General features: G+C 44.2%; 1 protein-coding gene across 5 annotated transcripts in view; it reads left to right on the top strand.

Annotated features, from left to right (window-relative positions):
* Positions 1-16162, top strand: part of CRCP (CGRP receptor component) — an 86541-nt gene that overhangs the window by 65604 nt on the left and 4775 nt on the right. For 2 of the 5 annotated variants that reach the window (XR_009005385.1, XR_009005383.1), the window contains exon 7: positions 1963-2127. The exons of 1 other annotated variant lie outside the window; for it this stretch is intronic. The gene's annotated coding sequence lies outside the window, so the exon portion shown is untranslated. Of the gene's footprint in view, positions 1-1962; positions 2128-7338; positions 7498-14869; positions 15090-16162 lie in introns of those variants that run through there. 2 more of the 5 variants (XR_009005381.1, XR_009005382.1) reach the window with 2 other exon arrangements.

Here is a 16162-nt window from a genome sequence, read left to right as displayed (position 1 = left end):
TAATGATTACCCATCACTTAACTTAGCAAAACTGTAAGATTCCAAGTTACCAAAAAGATTTGGGGAAGCTACCTAAAAGCATTACTTATAAACCTTTATCTCATTCACATCCAGTTTACTTGTTTTCAACAGTCATGTAGCCATTTTTGTAACACTTGCAAAAATTTTTATCATACCAAGTTATTTTTCTTGCTGACAAATTTTATAACAAAGATAACATGAACTTATCTGACCAGTAAGCTCAAGTAGAATAAAAATGGTATGCCTGCATTATTTTCAGTGTTGATAACTCCAAAGATATGCCTATTTTATTTTATTTTATTTATTTATTTTTTATTATTATTATTATTTTTTTAAAGGAACGCCTTTATTTATTTATTTATTTATTTATTTTTGGCTGTGTTGGGTCTTCGTTTCTGTGCGAGGGCTTTCTCTAGTTGCGGCAAGCGGGGGCCACTCTTCATCGCGCTGCGCGGGCCTCTCACTATTGCGGCCTTTCTTGTTGCGGAACACAGGCTCCAGACGCACAGGCTCAGTAGTTGTGGCTCACGGGCCTAGTTGATCCGTGGCATGTGGGATCTTCCCAGGCCAGGGCTCAAACCCGTGTCCCCTGCATTGGCAGGCAGACTCTCAACCACTGCGCCACCAGGGAAGCCCATGCCTATTTTAATTAAACCCCAAACTAGCTTTCATTCACCAACATTAATCTCAGATCATGTAAACCTGAAAAGTACCTGGTCCAGCCTCTGTTATATTTTAACTTATATAAGTGCTTGTTTGTTTGTTTGGTTTTTTAAAATTTTATTTATTTATTTACTTTTGGCTGTGTTGGGTCTTCGTTTCTGCACGAGGGCTTCCTCTAGTTGCGGCAAGCGGGGGCCACTCTTCATCGCGGTGCGTGGGCCTCTCACTATCGCGGGCTCTCTTGTTGTGGAGCACAGGCTCCAGACGCACAGGCTCAGTAATTATGGCTCACGGGCCCAGCCGCTCCGCGGCACGTGGGATCCTCCCAGACCAGGGCTCGAACCCGTGTCCCCTGCATTGGCAGGCAGACTCTCAACCACTGCGCCACCAGGGAAGCCCCGCTTGTTTGTTTTTAAACCAATTAAATAGAGCTCTTTTATAAATTAATTTTAGCAATACCATCTACAGGTAGAAAAGGAAAAAAAACCCCCACACATCTACAACACATACATACACATAGACACAAATGAAAATACAGACAGATGCAAACAGGGACCTTCTAGGTTTGTTTTAAATTTTAGCCATGTCTCAGATACAAACTCAAAAGAATAGTTAGATCCAAATTGTGTCTCTGGCATGCTGTAAGAATGCTTTTAGAACTGTTTATGGAGTCAATTTGTCTTTTAGAAGCTTCTGCATACCAATCAAAGAATGCATTTTATTGTCTCCCTAAGGGTTTGGACTTCTCTCTTTTAAGGGTTCTCCGTCAGTTGGACTTATTTAAAACAAGGTTCCCCCTTTTGAACAGGATGGGGTGACTTACCAAAAAGCTTCAACAGACAGACAAACAGAAAGCAACTTTTCTCCTATTATCAAAAATCTAGGGCAGTTGATATTTAAATCCTTCCTTCTAGTTGTTTATTTGCTCCAGATAACTTAGAAACAGTAACCAGGGGTTTAGCGTTTGGATCCTCAGAGGGTTCGATTTTAAAGGGGCTGGTTTTCACAGAGGAAAGAGGAAAGTGGCATTGGGGGTGGGGCCAGAGCACAAGGTGGAGATTTTAAAGGGGCTGGTTTTCACAGAGGAAAGAGGAAAGTGGCATTGGGGGTGGGGCCAGAGCACAAGGTGGAGTCTGAGACAAAGCGGGCAGAGAGGACACACAAGATGGCCCCTGAGACAAAGAACCTGGGGGAGGGGAACACAAGGAGTATGAGTTTTCAGAAGTCATTTTGTTCTTTTCTCTCTCTCTCTTTTTTTTTTTTGGCCATACCATGCAGCATGTGGGATGTGGGATCTTAGCTCCCCAACCAGGCATCAAACCCGCACCCCCTGCATTGGAAGCACGGAGTCTTAACCACTGGAACACCAAGGAAGTCCCAGTCATTTTGTTCTTTTCTAGTTTTTCGGTTGTTTCTGCCAATTTAGAAACGGTATCTTGCAAAGAGGTTATTTTAGAGTTTTGTGTGTATTTGGAAGCTTCCAGGTACCAATAAAAATAAATATACCATTTGTTTTGTTTAATTTTAAAACCATGGACCTCCAATTTAGTCTTATAAAAAAAAATGAGTTTGGGAAGACTGAAAGCTACCCATAATGGCCACTGTAATTCTGAATTACCTTTAGTTTTCTCAGCCCACTTAGTTAAAAATGTGCATGTGGGGAGCCCATAGTTTTTAAACATGAAACCAGCTGGAGTCCCCAAAGGAGGGCTGCCCTCAGAACATTTAGATGGCCAGGGTCTCATTTTCTTAAGTTCTCCTGGAAACCCAAGAAAGTTGCTAGAGTCCTAACCCAGATTCCAAAAGGACTAAAACAAAATCTTAGATCCCAGTTAGCTTGGTCCCCGAAAGAGAACCTCACTGCCATGCTCCAGAAAGCAACTGAGTACTCACCAAGGATGAAGCCTTGAACCAGAAAGAACAAAACCTTTCCAGATCGCAAATGAAGTCCGAGAGCTCAAAATGCAAAAAGAGTGGAGCTTGGAAACCAAGATGAGACTCCAAACTGAAAACAGGTGGTAACCTACGGAAGCAATGAGCATAAAGGGCTTGGTGCAGGTACCTCGTTCAGTTCTGGGAGCCATCATCTCTCAGGTCCACCTCCTTTGGACCCCACTTCTGACACCAAATATGTCAACTTTAATAATATAATAGCCAGCTATTTTACCAGCAAAAGTGAGTTTATTTAGGGATAGCAGAGGAATTCCAATTTGGGACGTGTGAACTACAGCACACCATAGGCAAATCCAGAGAACAAGGAAGGGGAACTTGCTTTTATGGGGAAAGGGGGGGAGTTGAGAGGGTCCGTGATAACCAAAGAATCCATTGGAGGAAGCTGGGAGTCCAAAGTATGGTGGCTTCTCATTGGTTGGGCTGCTAGTCTTTGATTAGCTGGGCTGTCATGGGGCAGAGAGATGTCTTCTTCTCCCTGCTGGATAGTAGTGTAGAGGCACCTTCTGGTGGGAGGTGTAGGTGAGGTCTCTTCCTGTTTGGAGCAATTGATGATGCATGGCGGTCATGAGAGCTCCCCCTACAGGCCTGTCCCAACTCCAATTTTAGCTGAGTTTAAGAAAATTAATTTCACAAACCACATTATAATTATCACACCTGGAGTATTTAACATTAATACAATTCTACTAATATTCAGATTTCCCCAAAATTGTCCTGAAAATGTCCTTTATAGCCTTTCCCCCCTCAAGTCAGTATGTAATTAGAGATTATACAGTGCATTTAGTTATCATGTCTCTTTAGTTGCCTTTAATCTAGAACAGTTCTCAGTCTTTTTAGACTCTCGTGAAACTTTTTGACGAGTTTTTGAAGAGTCTGAGCAGCTGTTCTGCAGATTGTCAATTTGGATTTGTCTGTTTTTTGCAACCGCGGTATGAGATTCAGGTTAATCATTTTTTGGCAGAAATTCTACATAGGTGTTATCGTGTTCTTATCAGGAGGCTTATGCTGTCACTTTGACTAATTATTTGTGATGTTAAGTTGTGTCACTTGTTTGCCTAGTGTCTGCCAGATTTCTCTGCCGTAAAGGTCATTTTTTCCCCTTTATAACTAGTAAGTCATCTGTGGGGAAATTCTTTGAGCTGTGTGGAACAACCTATTTCCCAACAACATTTTGCCCCGTGGTTTTGGCTCCACTGATGATTCTTTCCTGAATCAATTGTTGTCATGTAGGATGTAAATGGAGATCAATGTTTAAAATGGTACCCAAGTGATTTTAAAGTGTAGCAGCATTGGGAATTGCTAGACCAGTGCTTCTCAATCTGTGTTTACGAATCCCCTGGGGATCTTGTTACAATGAAAATTTGGAATCAGCAAGACTGAAGTAGAGGTAAGATTAAGCATTTCCAACAAATTCCCAGGTGCTGCTGGTGCTACTGCCACATGAACCACACGTTAAATATCAAGGGTCCGTCTAGACTCCAGACAATACATACAATTCATTCTGGATACATCTCTTCCTAAGTCATTCTGGATACATGAATGCAGTGGAAGCACAGAGTCTTAACCACTGGACCGCCAGGGAAGTCCCTCATTTATGACTTTTAAGAACTGTATGTTAATAAGGCCAAAAGGAACTGTCAGAATGTTACTAGTGATTGTCTCTGAGTGGTAGTTGTCTTTCCATTTTAGTACTTTGCTGTGCGTTCCAAGGTGTTTGTAATAAGTTTTTTTTTTTTTTTTTAATCTTTGGAAAAAATTAAGTTAGAAGAATGGAAAGAAAGAGAGAGAGAGAAAGAAAGAAAAAGAAAGAATGAGAAGGGAGGAAGAGAGAAAGAAAGAGAAAGGGAGAGGAAGTGAGGGAGGAAAGGAAGAAATAACTGAAATTGATTTACAGCTAGAAGGCTGGTTGCTTTCCTGGGGCTGAATCTTCCAGAAGAGCAGCCTGAGAAGTGCCATACAATCTGAGTGGCATGCTTCTCTCTTCCTCCTCACCCACTCCTGTGTTGCTGGATCTGCAGAGCGCCACAAATAGCATCTAGTCCCGTTCCTGTGTTCGGCATCCCCTTGAACAGACTTCTGCTCTAAGCTTCTATGTATTGTGACTTTTGGCTTTGCCCAGAGCTTTGGATGGACTATTCCAATCCAAGCTGCAAGACTGGAGAACTATGCTGATGGGAGATTCCTTTGATGTGGAGCAGGAGGGAGTGAGAGAAGGGGTAGCCAGGATCTCCTGATGTTTCTGTTAGAGCCGGAGCTGCTGCTTTTATTAATTTTATATATTTATTGTTTATTTATTGTTTATTTTTGGCGGCGTTGGGTCTTCGTTGCTGTCCTCAGGCTCTCTCTAGTTGCGGCGAGCAGGGGCTACTCTTTGTTGCAGTGCGCAGGCTTCTCATTGCAGTGGCTTCTCTTGTGGAGCACGGGCTCTAGGCACACAGGCTTCAGTAGTTGTGGCGCATGGGCTCAGTAGTTGTGGCTCGCAGGCTCTAGAGCATAGGCTCGCTAGTTGTGGCACACGGGCTTTAGTTGCTCCACAGCATGTGGGATCTTCCTGGACCAGGGATCGAACCCACGTCCCCTGCATTGGCAGGCGGCTTCTTAACCTTGGCACCACCAGGGAAGTCCCGAGCCTGAGCTGCTTCTAGCTGAGGCTGGGACGAACCTTCAGAGCTGGTTTGAAGTGGGAGGTGGAGTGAGAGGGCCTGACTGTTATCCTCTGATGTCAATCAGTCCTTAGATGAGGGCTGCTTGAGGTGAGGATGTGACCTTGGGTGAGGTGGCTCTCCTCAGCTGAGGCTACTATTCTTGAAGGTGGCTGAGGCTTATCTATGGGGGTCACTGCATAGATAATGGTGATTTGTGCTTCATTCCTGAAAGGGGATCTTCATTTCTGAAGGGGGATCACAGCGTCCCCCATGAATTTACAGAATAGTGTATTGATATGAAACTAGGCAAGAATAGGATGAGAAGACATAAGAGGAAGCAGTGGGAAAGGAGGCAGGAAATGGTGTCTTGTTTAAGTGGGAGCTCTTTTACCCACCACAGCACAGGCCCCAGACCAGGCTCACTCACCTAGGAGAGAACCTGGCTTCACCCTTGACGCTGGTTCTGTCTGTCTGTCTTCTTCCGTCTTCACCCACAATCCAGGCCTGCAGCTTTCTCAAACGTTCTGCTCCGAGGGACCCGTGCTCAAGGGTCTTTGGTATGTTTGGGACTCCAGGTCTGCTTAGCATCTGGCCTCCCTGGTCCACTCGGAGCTACTCCCTTGGGTACACTGCTTCATCCCGGGAACACCACCAGGGCACATTGCAGACACTCTTGGCTTGCAGGACCCAGGCTGAGGACTCCGCTTTTATCTGAAGAAGCACTGCCTCTTCTCATCTTGCTTCTGAAAAAAAGAAAAGAGAAAGAGAAAGAAAATATATTTTATGGGATTATCCTTTTAAAAACAAAAGACACTGGGAGCCATGGAGATGTGATAGTTGGATCTTCTTCAAGAAAGGACGTGTCCTTCAGCTGCCAGGTGTGCAGGTAGCTGACAGCCTCCAGCTGTCTGCATCTCACGATCTGCCTCAGTTTTCACACCGAGGCCAGGGTCTTACTGGGCAGCCCCAGACCATGATACGTACGACAGGCACACTAGGACCTGGATATTTTCGCCCAACATACGATTCCTCTATGAGCTGTCTTTGCTCCCTCTCAAGAAAATGAAAAGATAACCCACAGAATGAAAGAAAATATTTGCAAATCTTATGTCTGATAAGTGGCTTGTCCACAGAATATATAAAGAGTTCTTACAGTGCAATGGTAATAAAAACAAACAAACAAACAAATAATCCAATTAAAATATAGGCAAAGGATCTGAATAGACTTTTCTCCAAGGAAGAAATACAGATGGCCCAAGGGCACGTGAAAAGATGTTCAGCATCATTAGCCATCAGGGAAATGCAAATCAAAACCACAAGGAGATACCACTTCATATGACCAAGATGGCTGACAAGAAAAACACATGAGCGTTGATGAGACTGTGGAGAAAGTGGAAACCTCAGACACTGCGGGTGGCAGTGTGAAATGGTGCAGCTACGTGGAAAACAGTCTGGCAGGTCCTGAAATGACTAAACGTAGGGTTACCATATGACCCAGCAATTCCACTCCTACATACATCCCCATGAGAAATGAAGACATATGTCCACACAAAAACTTGTACACAAATGTCACAGCAGCATTATTCACAATAGCTAAAAGGTGGAAACAACCCAAATGCCCATCAAGTGAGGAATGGATAAACAAAATGTAGCATACCCATACAATGAAATATTATTTGGCCATAAAAAGGAATGCAGTGCTGATACGTGCTACAACATGGATAAACCTTGAAAACATTATGCTAAGTGAAAGGAGCCAGTTACAAAAGACCATATATTATATTATTCCATTTGTATGAAATGTCTATAATAGGGAAATTTATAGAGAGTAGGTTAATGTTTGCTTAGGACTAGAGGGAGATGGAGGATGAGGGGTAATAACTAAAGGGTACAGGATTTAGCTTTGGGAGGTGCTGAAGTTGTTCTAAAATTGACTATGGTGATGGTTGCGCATATTTCTGAATATACTAAAAACCATTGAATGGTATGCTTTAAATGGGTGAATTGTATGGAATGTGAATTACATCTCTATAAAGCTGTTTTTTTTTTTTTTTTAAAGAATACAGTGTGAAGAGAGCTGTGGTCATAGGGGCATACACAGAGTGCTGTGACAGCAAATCTAGAAAAAACAGAAAAAAAGGCCAGACCACCCCAGGCTAGGATGGTCAAGGAACGTGTTTCAGTGAGGCCCCGAAAACCTGGTGGGACTTAAGAAGAGGTAAGAGGATTCTCAGGGTGAAGACTGTAATCTGGGACCCAGGTGGGAAGCCTGAAGTGGGGAATGGAGTCCAAGTAGTTAACTTTAGAGTAGCTAGCTTGGACATGGAATACAAAAAAGGGAAGAGAGAAAAGGGAAACGGGAAGGTTCTTATTTGAGCACTACTGCTGTGAGTTGGTTTCGGATTTGTTGAATGTTTAAAGCCAGATCTTTGAGGCTTGGGTACTTGGGTGAGTTCTCCGAGGAATCCTTTTCTTCAGTCACTAGATGTGAAGCAAACACACCTCTCCTTCTAGAAAATTCTCTCCTAAAATTTTCCTCCTTAAATCCAGTTGCCAACCTTTTTAGACCTTTGACGGGGCAAAGAGTTAAGACTAAAGTAACTACTTTTCAGAAACCTTATAAATTTTAGCCCAGGGTTTCCCAGCCTCAGAGCCACAGACAATTTGGTTGGATAATTCTTTGCTGTGGGCACTGTCCGTGCACTGTAGGATGTTTAGCAGTGTCCCTGGCCTCTACCAGCTAGGTGGTTAACACCCTCACCTTCCAGTTGACAAGCAAAAACATCTCCAGACATTTCTCACTGCCAGAGGTCCCCTGGGGGTGTTGATGACAAAATTGCCCCGGGTTAAGAACCACTGACCCAGCCCCCTTGCTACTCAAAGTGTGGACCATGGACCAGTACCATAAGCATCATCTGGGAACTTGTTAGAAATGTAAATTGTCAGGCCCTCACCCTAGACCTGCTGAATCAGAATCTGCGCTTGAACAAGATGTGTGATTTGTATGCTCATTAAAATGGGAAGCCTGGTCTAGTACACCGCGGCATGCGGGATCTTAGTTCCCTGACCAGGGATCAAACCCGTGCCTCCTGCAGTGGAAGCGTGGAGTCTTAACCACTGGACTGCCAGGGAAGTCCGGAAACTGACATTTTTAACATAAAAAGAAAAAAAATATCAAGGCCATGGCCTGGCCTTACTGGCACAGTATTCTCTTGCACCGGCCCTTAACTCGGGGCTTGCGTTTGAATCTCCACAACCTTTCCCAAACTACATGGGTCCAGGGCCCAGATTTCTGATTCAGTGGGTTCAGGGCCTATGACTTTTGAGACGTCTCTCCAGGTGATGTGTTCTCAGTTAAGGTCCCCTGGGCTAACTTTACTGGGTACTTAGCTGCTTCCTTCCAAATCAACTATCCAAGTTGCAGAATCTCTTGAGAGAGAATAATTGGCTACCAAGTGAGCCCTGGCCATGTTTCAGAAGCACAGGGGAAATAGGGTCATACTTGGATTCTGGAGTGGAATCTTCTCAGGCCTCCAAACCTGGGGAACTGTTGTCTCTGGGAGTCGCCAGTTGTCGAATCCCCTTCTCTTGCCTGGAGGACCCAGGGAGCTGCTCTTTCTGTCATCACACCCTGCACTGCACACACCCCTGCTGAAACTCTGGCCACCAAGCTCAGGCATAGCATTCCTTCCAAGAATACCCAGGCTCTCTTAATTTCCTCTGTGTCCTCGGACAAGAATGGCTGGAAAAAGTGACAGGGCGGGCTTTCTTGGAAAGCAATCTGGCCTGCATCAGCATTAATGAGTAAAATGTGTCCTCATGTGGCTATTCCCCAACAGACAGCACATTCCCAAGCTATTTTAACTCATCGGTTCAGAAATTCTAGAGCCCCCATCCTCAGTCCTTGAGGTCTGGATCCTTTTTCTCCCAGAGAATCAGACCCAGACATCATTGATTAAAGGTTCTATAAGTCTCAGAGAATAGTTCCCTATCTATCATCTATCTGTGTATCTGTCATCTCTCTATCATCATCTAGATATAGATTGACAGTTGTAGAGATATTTATGTTACAAAGTGTTAAGAAATTCAACTGAGGAAATGTTAAAGATCTTATTGGCTTTATTGAATGATTCATGAATCGGGCAGCATCCCATCTAGCAGATAGAAAGGAGCTCCCAGGAGCTGTACAAAAGAAAAGACTTACTGGCAGAAGGAAGGGGGTAAGGAAGTTAAACTAGCAAAAAGTGGATTGGTTTCAGCAAGGTCACCTTTCTTTAGGGGAGAGCAGGGGTCTATCAGGCAGATTACCTCACTGACCAGGTAATTCCTCATTGACCGATTTAAGATTCGATTTCCAGGAGACGCTAAAACTATAATTATTATTATTTTCTAATAAGTTTATAATTTGTTTATTTATTTTTGGCTGTGTTGGGTCTTCATTGTGGTGCACAGGCTTCTCATTGCGGTGGCTTCTCTTGTTGCAGAACATGGGCTCTAGGTGCGCAGGCTTCAGTAGTTGCAGCACGTGGGCTCAGTAGTTGTGGCATGCGGGCCCTAGAGCGTGCAGGCTTCAGTAGTTGTGGTGTGTGGGCTCAGTAGTTTTGGTTCGCGGGCTCTAGAGCACAGACTCAGTAGTTGTGGCGCACGGGCTTAGTTGCTTCAGGGCATGTGGGATCTTCCCGGACCAGGGCTCGAACCCGTGTCCCCTGCATTGGCAGGTGGATTCTTAACCACTGCACCACCAGGGAATTCCCCAAAACTATATTAAGTCTCACTTAGGTGCCACGGGGCTTAGTATAAGTGACTCCATTTTGGGCCTGTTGTCTTCTTTTTAACAAAAATAATATAATCTTGATTTAGAAAGTTTGGAACATGATACAATTTTTACAACCCTGTTAAAGTTTAGTGGCCAGAACCTTCTTGGAGCTGTCAAAGTAACTTAGAAAATGCCAAGAATAGGCTGCCTTTTAGAATCATAGAAAACTAGACTATCTTTATTATGCTTCCCAAGGCCGTGGAAGCAGGCCATACACCATTTCAGGCCCTGCCCAAAAGAATGCATTTACCCAGTCTACTGGGTCTTTTATTGTCCTACAAAAGTTAATTTTTTTTTTCCTTCACAAATAAACATGCAATTGACTAGTTTCAGTGTGGTAAACACCTGACTTGAAGCTAAAGAGTCACCAATTTTAGTTCAGCTAATCATTCCCACTTTTGTCTCAACTGGGTTAAGTTCATGAGACCTTTGTTTCTTATCACGGATCAGCACTGTCATTTGTATAGTATTTTTCTCTTCAATTAAATATTTAAATAATGACATCAGTTGCTATCCTGAGAATGATGACAACTGGTGATGCTGAAATGGGACTCTTGGCAGCTACGCAGCCACCCCAGGAGTTAGCCTGAAATCATCCAGAGTCAGATGAGAGATAAAAGTGCAAATTCAGGCTTTGAAAAGTGCATTAGGTCTGTCCATGTATAGTGTATGAAATGAATGAATGTGTAGACTGTTTTAAGTCTTGAATTTAGCAAAGTTGAGGACTGTCTGTATGTATAGGAATACCCTTTCCCTGCAGCACCGTATCTCTAAAATTCTTCCCTCCAATCTCCTGAAAACTCAGAGCCTGACTCTCCTATCACTATAACAACCCCTGCCTCATGGTGAATAGGGTCATTATCAAGAGTGGCAGAAGTGGTGAAGACTTTTAGTATTTCTCTTGAAGTCCCATCTGGAGCTTGCATCTTATTTTGGGGGCCTCTTGATATCTTGACCTATGGGACACTTGCCAGTTGGGCCTATAACAGCCCTCGAGTGATCATCTGGGTGATCATAGTGACAAATATGGTAATTAAATTCTAACCAAAGTTTGCCATCCACACATAAAAATAACACAGGTGCTTAGAATAGATAAATCCTGTGTAAAAAGGAGGATAAGGGTGATCACCTCTGATTAATTATCCCAAGAGAGGCAGCAAAATTCCTGCAGAGGAAGGGAACAGAGTGCTGGTCTGTGCTAGAGAAGGTTCTCTCTAGGGGCACCAGACTGCAGTCCAAATTGTGAGCCTGTTAAGGCCAGGAGCCGAGGCTCACTTCCCTGGAACCTGTTTGAGAATACCCGTTTTCAGTCTACTCAACTGCATTAGGTAGGACTCTTGGTTGTGAGTGGTAGAAACTCAAAATAGCTTAAGCCTGAAGATGGATTTATTTTAAAGAACAGTGGACCCTTGGAACCAATGGATCTCTTGGAACATGGGTGTCTTGGAACCCAGGAGCAAGAATGCAACTGGGCCTCAGAAGCTATATGGAGTCAGAGACTCGAACACCACCAGCCTCTCTGTCTTGTTTCTATGCCTCTCTGAGCTTCACTCTTTTTTCTCAGCAATGCATCTGCCTCCAATCCTTCAGACCAAATCATCTGAAACATGATTGTAGAGAGCTCCTAAATTTTATATTTTTACAGCCTCAGACACCAACAAGAGCCTGTTTCAATTCTCTATCAGTCTCTGGTTCAAAAAATCTGGGAGAAAGCATTCATTGGATCAGCTTGAGGCAGGTGCCTTCCCTTGAGCCAATCAGCTGTGGGCAGCAGACAAGGTCACATGAAAACCTGGCAGCCTGGAAGCAGGAAGCAAGGAGCAAGGGCAGCAAGTAAAAGGCGAGTAGTGCCATCCAGTCTTTCCGGTGGGGTGTCCACTGAGCCAACAATCCCACCATTTTGATGTCTTCTTCTGTATTCATTGATCTATGTCTGAGGCTGGAGAAATATGCCATGTTCATAGATTGGAAAACAATATTTTAAGGATCAATTCTCCCCAAATTGATTTCTAGATTATACATATCCTTATCAAAATCTCAACATGTTTTTTTTCTTTTTTTTGTATTTGTTTTGTTTTTAGATTATGATTTTTATTTATTTTGTAAATTTTATTTATTTATGTATTTATTTATTTATAATTTTTAAATGATTATATTCTATTTATTTAATTTCTTTAATTTCTTTAAAGAAGAAAGAAATTTCTTTAATTTCTCTCTCTTTTTTTTTTCAAAACAAACAACTTTTTATTCAAGTATAGTTGATTTACAATGTGTTAGTTTCAGGTGTACAGCAAAGTGATTCAGTTACACATACGTGTGTGTATATATATATATATATATATATATATATATATATACACACACACACACATATATATATTCTTTTTCCAATTCTTTTCCATTATAGGTTATTACAAGATATTGAATATAATTCCCTGTGCTATACAGTAGGTCCTTGTTGGTTATCTATTTTATATACAGTAGTATATATCTGTTAATCCCAAACTCCTAATTTATCCCTCCCCCTCCCCATTTCCCCTTTGGTAACCATAAGTATGTTTTCTATGTTTGTGAGTCTGTTTCTCAACATGTTTATTTATTTATTTATTTATTTATTTATTTATTTATTTTTGGCTATGTTGGGTCTTCGTTTCTGTGCGAGGGCTTTCTCTAGTTGCGGCAAGTGGGGGCCACTCTTCATCGCGGTGCATGGGCCTCTCACTATCGCAGCCTCTCTTGTTGTGGAGCACAGGCTCCAGACGCGCAGGCTCAGTAATTGTGGCTCACGGGCCTAGTCGCTCCGCGGCATGTGGGCTCTTCCCAGACCAGGGCTCGAACCCGTGTCCCCTGCATTGGCAGGCAGATTCTCAACCACTGCGCCACCAGGGAAGCCCTCAACATGTTTTTTAATAGAACTTGACAAGCTAATTCTAAATTTATACGAAAATACAGAGGGCCAAGAAGAGCCAAGATAGTGGTCTGTTCTGAAGCTCTGGTCTAGAAATGATCCACTTCTTACTTACTCAAGATGTGACTTTTAAAAAAAATGTTAGAAAGAAAGAAAAACTAGCAGCATACTACCCACAGTTTTCACTCAATAAAGGAAGGGAAGATCAAAAGCAGGCTAGAGCTCCATAGGCACAGCCAGAAGCTTGTTCACAGGCACACAGGAAGGAAGATCCAGGGGGAAAAGAAGAACAATTAAGTGAATAACGGGGAGAAACTGTGTCCTATACAGTAGGTGCTGCCTTCCTTCCATCCTCTGGCTCTCATGAGAGAGTATCGCTGGTAGCCCACCCTAACTGGAACATACTGGAAAGGGAATTTTGGAGTCTATAGATCAGCCTAGCCAGCTTGCCACTTCACACGTCCCCTGCACTAGTGTGAGTGCCGGTTTTGATAGATAATGCCAGGATATAGTCATCAGTCTCACCTTATCCTGCACATCATTGCCAGCGGCTGACCCCCAGCTTCTGGCTGTGTCTCTTGTGGTCAGGCTCTCTCCCCTCCAAGCAGCCCTGCCCACCTTGTCCTTTGAGCCAACCTCAAATCCAGCATGTGCGTGTGTGCAGGCCTCTCCGGCTGTTCAAGGCCCAGCTGGCCCCTTTGCTCAGACTCCTCCATCTCACACCCCAGAACTCCGAGCCCCTCCACAGCAGTGCAGAGATTTGCTCTTTTGGGAATGGGGTTCACCCCTGCCCACAAATGTTTCACTTAATCAAGGATTTGTTGTTTTAAAAACGACTTTGCTTGTGACTTTATTTGCATTAAGGACCTTCACATTCCCGTGCTGCCTGTGGCCTAGAATTGCTGACTTCAGCCCTTCTGGGAGCCCTGGGCGTGGAAAAGCCCTGCAGATTCTGCATCCATATTATGCTCGTTGTGTGTGTGTGTCTGTAAATATTTTACCAGAATGTAAACAAGGTGTGGGCCTGCTGCCTTGTTCACTGCTGTGTTTCCAGTGCCTGCACAGGGCATGGCACGTGGTGGGCACTCAATAAACATGTGTCGAATGAATGAATACAGCATACATGCACATTTCTGTACGAGGACCTGGGTACAATGTGTAAACATCTCTGTGTAGATATGTTATTTTGTGCATGTGCGTGTGTGTGTGTGTATATGTGTGGCAGGGGGAGGACAGAAATATTTGGGTAGGCCCAAAACAGCCATCAGGGACTATTTTATTATTTTTTTATTTTTATTTTTTTTAAAGGAGTTGCTTGTATTTATTTTATTTTATTTTATTTTATTTATTTATTTATGGCTGTGTTGGGTCTTCGTTTCTGTGCGAGGGCTTTCTCTAGTTGCGGCAGGTGGGGGCCACTCTTCATCGTGGTGCGCGGGCCTCTCACTATCGCGGCCTCTCTTGTTGCGGAGCACAGGCTCCAGACGCGCAGGCTCAGTAATTGTGGCTCACGGGCCCAGCTGCTCCGCGGCATGTGGGATCTTCCCAGACCAGGGCTCGAACCCGTGTCCCCTGCATTGGCAGGCAGACTCCCAACCACTGCGCCACCAGGGAAGCCCCAGGGACTATTTTAATTACTCCTAATCATCAATATAGAATTTGTTAGAGAAATATGTGGAAAACTAACATATACATGAGAGCATACATGAATTCCTTCCATGGCAAGTTGACTGGTGGCCCCCAAAAGATATGTACTAACTCCCAGAAACTGTGAGTGTGACCTTATGTGGAAAAAGGCTCTTTGCTGATGTAAATAAGTTAAGGACCTCACTATGAGATCATCTGGGATTATCTGGATGTCCCTAGGATCCTGCCCCAAATCCAATGACAAGTTTCCTTATAAAGAGAGAGGAAGAGGAGGCCATGTGACCACAGTGGCAGAAACTGGAGGATACGGCCAAGGAAGCCAAGGATTGCCAGCAGCCACTAGAAGCTGGAAGAGGCGAGGAAAGATTCTCCCCTGGAGCCTGCAGAAAGAGCCCGGCCCTGCTGACGCCTCGATTTCAGACTTCTGACCTTCAGAACCGTAAGAGAATAAATTCCTTTTGTGTTAAGTCCCCCATTTGTGGTCATTTGTTATGGCAGCCACAGAAAATGAATACACCTTCTGTCCAGCACACAAGAACTCGTGGCCAGTTTGTCCCAGGCTGTGTGTGTCCTGTGGGTGTGCACCCCCTACTTTCCACCGTGACTGCCAGCCCATGGTTGTGTACAACAGCAGAGCAGATATTTGTAAGGAGTGGAGCAAACAGGCAGGGGGCTGTGAGGGAGCCTGGCTGGGAAGGCCAGGCCAGGCCCAGAGGTCTGGAACCCTTCAGATTCGCTGGGGGCCCCTGGAAATATTCTGGAAATAATGCCTGTAAGGCATTCCCCGCCCTCCCGGCACTGAGCAGTAGGGGCCACCAGGGAATAAGGAGGAAAGGATGGTCTTCCTGCTTCCTGCAAACTGGTCCCTCTCCAGGTCATGATTCTGGTGAAGGGGCCGGTACCCTTGAGGCTGCTCTGAGGTGCCTGGTGTGGTGTGACTGCCACCCATACCTCAGTGAGCTGCTGCTCAGCTCCCAGCATAGCACTCAGACTGCCTGCCCTGCTGTCCGCACAGTTTCCTGTCCCCAGTGCTTTTCCTTCTCTGCCCATCCCGGTTCTGTGATCTCCAGGGCCTCAGCTCCGGGCCACCGGCCAACTCCACTTTCCTTAAATGACTGGCAGGCACATAAGGGCCAGGCAAGAATCATCATCAGACGGGGAACAGGATATTTTCACCGTCTCTGAAATACTAAGTCATTTCAACAGATTGCTTATAATTACAAAAGGAAAAACTGTAACTTCTCAGTGGAGAAACCCGGCAGATACCACCTTAACCAGGTCATCAAAGTTAACGTCACCAATAATGGGACAAACTGACCTCGTGTGTGCCTCCTGCTGCCATGTGCCGTGAAAGGCACAACCTCACTCTCGGGGCCTTCCTGCCCCCCTAAATGCATAACCTGAGACAGCAAAGTCAAGTCAAAGGCTATTTTACAAATAACTAGTATGCCTTAAGAATGAAAGAGGGAGAAACTGTTCGATATTGTAAGAGACTAAAGTGATAACAACTAA

The sequence above is a fragment of the Balaenoptera acutorostrata genome, chromosome 15 (genome assembly GCF_949987535.1).
Source record: "Balaenoptera acutorostrata chromosome 15, mBalAcu1.1, whole genome shotgun sequence".
In the NCBI taxonomy this organism is placed as follows: Eukaryota; Metazoa; Chordata; class Mammalia; order Artiodactyla; family Balaenopteridae; genus Balaenoptera; species Balaenoptera acutorostrata.
Note: the sequence above shows the minus strand (reverse complement) of the source record. Positions and strands in the feature narration are given on the sequence as shown.